This window comes from Anser anser (assembly GCF_964211835.1).
Source record: "Anser anser genome assembly, chromosome: 1".
Classification (NCBI taxonomy): Eukaryota; Metazoa; Chordata; class Aves; order Anseriformes; family Anatidae; genus Anser; species Anser anser.
Genome location: NC_139720.1, coordinates 4,260,725 through 4,269,091, shown reverse-complemented (window position 1 = coordinate 4,269,091; position 8,367 = coordinate 4,260,725). Strand labels below are relative to the sequence as shown.

Sequence of the window (8,367 nt, the reverse complement as noted above, 5' to 3'; positions counted from 1 at the left end):
GATATAGGTTGTATGACTGGTGAGACATAGAATCATAGAATCATAGAATATCCTGAGTTGGAAGGGACCCACAAGGATCATCAAGTCCAACTCCTGGCACCACACAGGCCTACCCAAAAATTCAGACCATATGACTAAGAGCATAGTCCAAGCGCTTCTTAAACTCTGACATATTCCCAACCAATGAAGGTACCTGGAGACTAGAGTATTACTGATGATCAATCCATGTTAATGTTCGTCTTTGCTGTCCTGGCTCAGATTTTGTTGGAAAAAAAATCCTTTCAGGGCATGGTCCTAATTCTTCAAACTTCAGGCAGTTCAAGGTACTGTACTGCATTAGGAGATGGAGCCAGAGGTAACCAATGACACTCCTCGTTGGTGTTGATAGCTGCCCAGGCTTTCCAGCTAGAGATATCTCGGAGATATCTGGGGAGACACGTTCAACCGGGGCACGGCTGCATGGCCTTTCTTCCAAGCTGGCTGGGTGCTGATGGTTTTTGGGTGGTGGTATTGGTGGTGAAGATTTTGACACTACTGGATGTTTGGCATCCTGGTCAGAACCACCACGCATTATTTCTCCTGGTCAAATATGAAATGCCAGTAACTTCTGGATTTTTATTTTATTTTATTTTGACCATCCATGAAATAATATATGCTTAAAATCTCTAGCCTGGAGAAGATCTGTATAGGGTATGCATTAAATATCTCACTTTATAGAAGTGTCCATATTACCCTATATACACCACCCATATGTATTCAGAAGAATCGCCCACTGAAGTCCTGCCAAGATTTGACATCAGACTGTATTAAGGTGCCTGTCGGCTAGCCAGCAAGGAGTGTGAGCAGGACACCGCGTGCCTCGTTGCAGTCCCCTGCACAGATACAGATGTTTTGGAATATATGGGCAAGCCAGCAGGCACTTTCCAAATGATATGAAGACCCTTCATCCTTCTGAACACACGACTGGTGCCTTGTAACATTTGGAAAGCATCTCACAACCCTTGCCTTCTTCATCTTCTTGCTTTGGCCATATAATAGGGACATTTACTATTGAATTCTCAGCCTCTTCCTAATCAGGATCCTAATTATCACCTCTTCCTCAGCCTCCTCTCAGCACTGGTTCAGAGATGAAGCACACCTACTCCTCACTTGATCTCTGCTCCACGGCTACCATTCAGCTGGGAAACGGGCTTGCAAACCCCTCTGCAGCCCGCTTGGGTCTGTTTTGTCACTCTTCCACCATGCTAATCCTTTCACTCTTTCCACGTTCACTTTTGGATGCACACTGAGTGTGTTTACATCAAATTTTGCTTTTATTCTACCCCTCAGACAGGGTGGGAGAGAGTTCTGAGGAAGAGGCATTTTGTAATAACAATACCATTATTATTTTACTTGTGAACCCTTTTCCCTTCTACTAGATTGGATTTCACTCTGGCTATAGTTCTCTGAATTTCAAGGACTTTTTTTTTTTTTTTCTCCTTGTTTTCCATCTTGTCTTATACTCTGTTTAAAAGCAAAGTCATCAATAATTTTAGATGAAATGTATTTGCTGTAACTCTCCAGGATAACACGGTTTGAATGTTTTGATTGATTTACGTCTATAAAAAACAAACTGCATCAGCCGTTTGCCTGTAGAAACCTTTGTTTTCTTTAAAGGTATGAGCCCTGTGCCTCATTAGTCTCCCAAGCTTTCCTTTTGGTACCTGTTGTGTTTCACACGTTTTTATAAGCTGTCTGCCTCTAATAAATGAAATTATACTTCAGCTGTAAAGTGTTCCCATAAGCAATCAAAGAAATGCTGCCTTGTAGTCTCTGAGAATAAGCACCATCACTACCATTGTCACATCATCAAGATGTAATACAGCCTGGTTATTAGTTTTATGCTACTCTGACAGCTCGGGTGGTGCAACATCTCTAAAAACTCAGCGCTGGAGGAATCAAAGAATTGAAAATCAGCATACACCAGCCTAAGGTGCTTGGCAGTACAATATTACACCTGATTGTTCGGCAGAAGGGTGGCTTGATTCAGAAAAACCCCTTGAATGATTTCATTCAAAGGTCAGAAGCTGAAATCAGGTGAATTAAAAGTAAAAATCACATGCAGGCTCATTAGCATGATTGGAACTATCAGCATGAGTTACAAGACCTGTGACGGCATCTTCAGAGAGCTCCAGAGAAGATCAGCTAAGCCTCCTTTGGGATCCACAGGCAAGTACAAACTTGCTGTTTGCTTTTGCTCTGCTTTCTTGTTTCAAAGACAGAGAATTGAGAGGATTGTGTTTTTCCTGGGGCATCCTCAGGTCAAATGAGAAGATGAATGCAGCAGTGCATGTGTTCTGGTCTGTTCTCATCTCACACCTACGATGTAATCCAGAGGAAGAGGATGGGCTAGCTCATGACACACAGAATTATTCCATTTCAGAAGAGAGCAGGCTGCCATCCTGATCCCCTTTTTCCTAGCACTGGCCTGGCATCCACTGATGGTAAGTTTGAATTCCCGAGGTTTTTATGCATCTCTCCCAGGTTAGGCACTTGGTGGCTCAGAGAGCTTAGGGCACCGTTGGGTGTGAGTGGAAGCACCCCACAAAAAGTGAAAAGCCACAGAGCCTGTGAGCTGCGGAGAATGGATATTGCAGATGGCAAGGCTGGGTGCTGCACCAAGTAAGTTGTTTTTAACACTTAAAAACTTTTATCTTAGCTTTAAATTCATTCCGGTTTGGTGATCCTTATTTATATAAAAATCTTTCTGCCTTTTCTTTTCAAACTGGGGTGAAGCAGAAGGGCAAGCAGAGAGGAAATCAGCATTCAAAACTCCTCTCCACTTGCATGCACACTGCATTACTAAAATTAACATTGCGTCTGGTTCAGCGGGATCAATGCTGTAGCCAGATTATTTACTAATTAAAACCCAGATATATCTAGGAGGCAAAAAATTAAATCCCACAGACTCCAGTTTGCCCTGTTGTAACCCATCCTTGGGAAGCAGCAAGACATCCGATGTCTGCTTATTTACAGGCACATATATATGTAGAGAGAAAGCAGATAATGATTCTTTTATTTTCAGCCCTTCTATGTACAAACACGCAACCAAAACCCTATTCAGAAACTGGTGATTGTGTTCATTGTTCCAGAACACATAATAGCAAAGGGAAGCAGGAACTGCTTTAGTGAAGTAGAAATAGTTGAAGTTGCGCAAATGGGAGGGGGGCAGGGAAAGCAGCAAATAATTCTCACAGTCTAAAAGCTGCAGAGAGCCATAAATCACTAATCCTTGCACTCTGTGAGTCTAGCACCCCTGCTGAGCTACTGTAACTCTTATGATACGTCACTGGGGCCTGAGATTTAGCCACAGTTCCTAGTACGTGGGCTACATCCTCCTGAATTCTGCACCAAAATTCACACGGATTTCACAGTGGTTAAACTGGATTTTCTGGGGGCCACGTGACACTCAGACACAGTGCTCCCATGCTGTTTGGGTACAATGTCCCATCCAGGGACTCTTCTGGATTCCTCTGATGGGGAAGGAGAATGGCCCAGGCTTGGGTAACCAGCACCATTGAGCAGGCATCTGTCATGCATCTCCTGCACAGACTGTGACAAACCAGGGCATGGGGGCCGTGCAGAATGGTCAATGTGCCAATCCTGACAACGGCTTGCTCAGGAGCACTTATCTCAGGATTACACAGATCAGGAGGGAAAGGTCACTGCTGGACACCTGATGGGAGGTACCCCTATCTAGGAGCTCCTGGGGTGGCTTGGGGTTAAACCTCTGGTGCAGCGTGTAGGCACCAAGAATTCGGTCCAGTTTCCTCAATATAACTGTCCAGGGTCCTTTATTATGGTGTCCAGCCTGGTCCCCCAAAAGACATGTTCTCCTGTAGCTCCTAAACACACCAGCCTCATGAGGAGGTGTCAGATGTCCCCAGGTCACCTCAAGTGACAAGAGATGCACGTGTCAAGGCGACCAATTTGAATCCTTTATCTTTTTCCCTGTTCTGCTCCCATCTACTATTCCTATTTGCACCTCATTTTGTTTTCCTCATATCAGTGGAAAGAGCTCCATTCCCATGTTTTGGTTCCTTGAATTTATTCAGAATTTCCTGCACAAAGGAGAACCATTAGGACACATAGTTTGTGCTGAGCCATCCCCCCGGCAGAGCAATTAAAATAAGAATCGTGAAAAAGCAATATTATTTTAAAAACACTGCACAGGCTCTGATATAAAATGGCACTAGGAATGGACTTGTCGAGGATTATTAGTTTCTTATTTTATTTTCAATAAAAACAGGGAAAGAAAGAGTGTTTACAAGCAAAGCAGTCTGTTCTCTAGTCAAAATACGCTGTCTGATTATGCTCTGGGACCAAGCAATTAACAATGATCAAAGAGCATATTTGTCGTTAAAAAGTTAATGGGGATAAAAATATCACTATATTGATATTTTTTGCTGCCTTTTTTTTTTTCCTCCAGAAATTAGACCATAATTTGATAGCATTTGACAATATAATGTTCATCATTTTTGGTTGTTTTTCTGTGGGAGCAGAAGGTGGTTCTCTGCATAAAAGCAAAAGCAGAAAAAAAAAATCCCCCCCCCCAAAAAAACACACTTTTTTTTCCCCAAAAAACCTATCTTTCATTAAAAAAAAAAAATAAAGACTCAACAACATTTTTTTGGCCAGATTTACAGATTGCACAAGGAGGTGGTTAGTTCAACTACAGCAGGAAAAGAGTAATTCTGAGAACTAATTAAACATGTTGGTATGCAGATGGTTAATTGGATTAATAATTACTTTGCATATGTATAAAGAGGTTTTATGTTTGCTCAGGCAATTTTATCAGGGTTCCTCTGGGATTAAAAAATATCATGCTAATAAATGATTGTTTCAAATAGTAAGAGAATTCTGTCTTGGTTGTGACTAAACTTTGGAGGAAGAATCTTTCTGCTTCCATCAGAAGGTAATATAAATAGGAAAATGATTTTTCTTTTTTTTCTTTTTTTTTTTCTGTGCACTCACCTAGAGTCACTCTGGGGAAGAAAGAAAAGTGAAGCATGTTGTAATCTGCAGGAATCAGAAGACAATGGAAAAATCTGTTTTTAAACATTTTTGGGGGGTGGGAACAAATTGCCATGGCAACTCTCTAAACGGATATGTCTTCAAGGAAATCATGCTGTTCTCTTGAAAAGTGTGATGCATAATACAACAAGCACTTGAAAGTTATCATTGAAAGGCATGTGTACAGGAAAATCAGAAATATTTTATAAATTCAAACTTATGAAACATTCATGCCGATACACTAATGTTTCACACAGCAATTATTCTACCCAAAGGCAGGAGCTGGATTACCTTGCCATGTATATGTGCATTTTTCAAGTGTGCTTTGTGGTTGGACTGATCTGGTCTATCAGTCCTCTTCGTCTGCTTCGTGAGCACTCACAGAGAGCCTCTTGTCATCAATATATAAGTTACTACTAACTGAGATGGTCGTCCATTCAGCGAGTAAAATATTTAACCCATTTCTTATAACATTTCTTTTTCTGACAGGCGGTGTCAGTAAAAATTTTCTTACCAGCAACATCAGGGCCATCAATGTTCTGAAGACAGTGGGATGGAAAAAAAAGGAGAATTTGGGCTAAAAGCCTTCCTGGCAAAAAGAACTCCTATTTAAACCAATTGGATGGTGTGAGACATCTGGTCACAACGAAGCTTATTTTTTGCTCATGAAATTGAAGGATTCTCATCCTGGCAGAACAAGTAAGGGTCTAACCTCAGGTTCCCCTGCCCCTATTAATAACAAAAGGAGTATTTCCTTTGGTACAGGCTATTTAGTTCCCAGGCTTCTGATCTGAAACAATAAATAAAATAAACTAGAGCTTGACCAGTACAAATACATAGAGAAAAAATATCATGAGTACTCATTTACATCCTTGAGATGGAGCTGTGTCCATGATATTTGCCTGACTTAGTGGTTGCTTCCAGCTACTCCTAGGCTGTTCTTCCACAAGGCTGAATTTTTAAAATTAATTTAATCCAAAAGGCTGAACATGCATACTTGCTTTTATTTATTTAAACAAAATTAACTATCAAAATGTAGCCAAAATCAACATCTTCCCCATAAACATGTATGCCAGTTTAAAAATATCACTCTAGACTGACATGTTACATAGACAAGCCCTGAGGGTTGCATGGAGGCTGATTGTCCTTGTTTTTTGATTTAAGGTGTCAGAACTACCACTGTGTTTAGCAGTAGCAAAGGCAGGAACAACTCACCAATGTTTCCTTGAGGATCCTCCCCATGAGCCATTGTTGCACAACTCACAGAGCTGAGATGGTGGCCACTGAGCCAGGCCATGGCAACTAGTTACAGCTCAAATACTATGCACAGATTGTGATCAACTGACTGGTTCTCTCTTCCAAGTCTGCCTGTACCTTTCCAAGGGCAAGCAATGGGGCAGTTGTCTGTTCAATGGTTTTTCTTGGATGGAGAATGATCACAGTGGTGAAAAGAAGACACCACACTTGGCTGGTGGATCACTTGGTGGGAAAGGTTGGTAATTGAGAGACCTGGCTACAGAACATGGACACCTTACATCTCGGTTAAGTGTTATCTCATGATCTTTTTTTTTGAGGAACAAGGAAATATTTTGACAAAGTCTAGTACAAATGGGCCCTGAGGGTATAGTGAAGCAGAAATAATTACTGCTGACGAGAATTACAAAGGCTGTAATAGCAGTTATGGATAATAATTGCCATATCTGAGGAAATCCTAAAGCCAGAGCCAGATTTCGCATCTTGAAAAATGGCTCAGAAAGGAAACTGGAGGTCTGAAAACCCGTTGGACCTGGGGGAAGACTGGTCCTGACTGGAGCTCAATGTATATCCCATGAAGTATGTGATTCTCTGACCTCTTCTTCAAAAGCTTACTTGAAGTGATTGCAATAACCCCTTCTGACCTTCAAACCTAAGAATCTTATAAGACTGGTCCACAGCAGAGCCAAGCACCTGAGATCTTTTTACTCATTATTATTGCCAGATCAGCCAAAATGTGATTACAGGTACCCTCCTTCCCACTCATTCCTCTGGATCAAGCCATTGTTACAGCTGCACATCAAGCACCAGCATGAAAATTCAGCCATCCAAAAGAGTGAACACATGGTTCATCAGGAGCCTGTGCTGGAGACCATACCAGCAAATTCAACAGTTGCACCAGTGTCAGGATTTTGGGAGCCACTCCCAGCTCTGAAATTGGTTTTGGTACCAGCTGGGTGTAAAGAGCCGGGATAGATGGCATCACAGAAGCTACCTATGAAGACTTGTTAATGTTGGCATTGAGTCAAGGGTAGCACTTTCTTCAAGGAGGTAACCAGTCCACCCATTATTCTGCATGTACAAGGGGAGGGTAAGGAACATGCTTAACGCTACAGACTAGGAGAACTGAGCCTAGATCAGTGCAATCCACCTGCTCCCGCCCTTTCTCAGGATACAGCCACTGGGCACTTCACAGGCAGACACAGGATGCTGCTTTCTAACCAGATTTCAGTTGCTGTGGCCAAGCTCCGAGCTGGCCAGAAGCTGTGCAGATGATCTAACACAGCCTGCCTCACAGCAGAGCGTGTCACCCTATGTCACCGCTCTCAGAATGGGGCCGTCTTAAAAGCTCTGTGTGTCTGAAGCTGGAATGACCCTACACATGTCCCTATGGCATCAGTAGGGACCCTTGGCTCTGTGATGGAGTCACTCTGTGCACGGGTGTGGGAACACCAAAAAAAAACATGGGTGAGGGAGAGGTGCTCTGAATGCTCTGGTCTGTTCAGGTAGGCATTAATTTCCATTTTCTCAGTTTATTTTGTATTAAGGAGATACACCTCCATCAAGGTTAATTGTTTTGTATTTGCTTCCAGCAAGAGGTTATCAGATGCAAGGGGCAACTTTCGTGTGCTGGAAATGGATTTACATGAGCAAGGGTCTCGACTGACTTGTATTTAATAGGGAGGAAATCAGCAAGTTTCACACATCCATAAGAAATTGGAAAAAAAAAAAAGTATTTCACAGATGAAAAACTTTTTTGTACCTACACACAGATTTATATGAACAAAACATAGCTTTCTTATACATAGTAAAGAAGTGTTAAAAATATTCTCTAGAAAGTCCTCTGTTATATCCATTTTAGGAGTTTTCCAGGAGAATAAGGACAGGATGACTGCGTGTCAGTAATCCTGGTACAGGCAAGACAGAGATAAAGGTGTTAAATGGCCAAAGAAGTTTTATAATTCAGTGGCATTTCTTCTGATAAAGCAGTGCTAATCTGACAGCTACAGGAACTGGGGTGTGACATGAGCATGAGGCCAGAAAATATAAAATGAAGTAATC

The 8,367-nt window shown here is 41.9% G+C and overlaps 2 long non-coding RNA genes across 2 annotated transcripts; both read left to right on the top strand.

Moving 5' to 3' along the window:
* Positions 1-350: 350 nt before the first annotated feature.
* On the top strand, positions 351-8,144 carry LOC310901251. The gene is made up of 4 exons (XR_014585687.1): positions 351-2,208; positions 2,301-2,483; positions 5,542-5,751; positions 6,217-8,144. It is a non-coding gene; the product is annotated as an uncharacterized lncRNA (long non-coding RNA).
* On the top strand, positions 2,503-5,362 carry LOC310901271. The gene is made up of 2 exons (XR_014585697.1): positions 2,503-2,661; positions 5,018-5,362. It is a non-coding gene; the product is annotated as an uncharacterized lncRNA (long non-coding RNA).
* Positions 8,145-8,367: the final 223 nt, after the last annotated feature.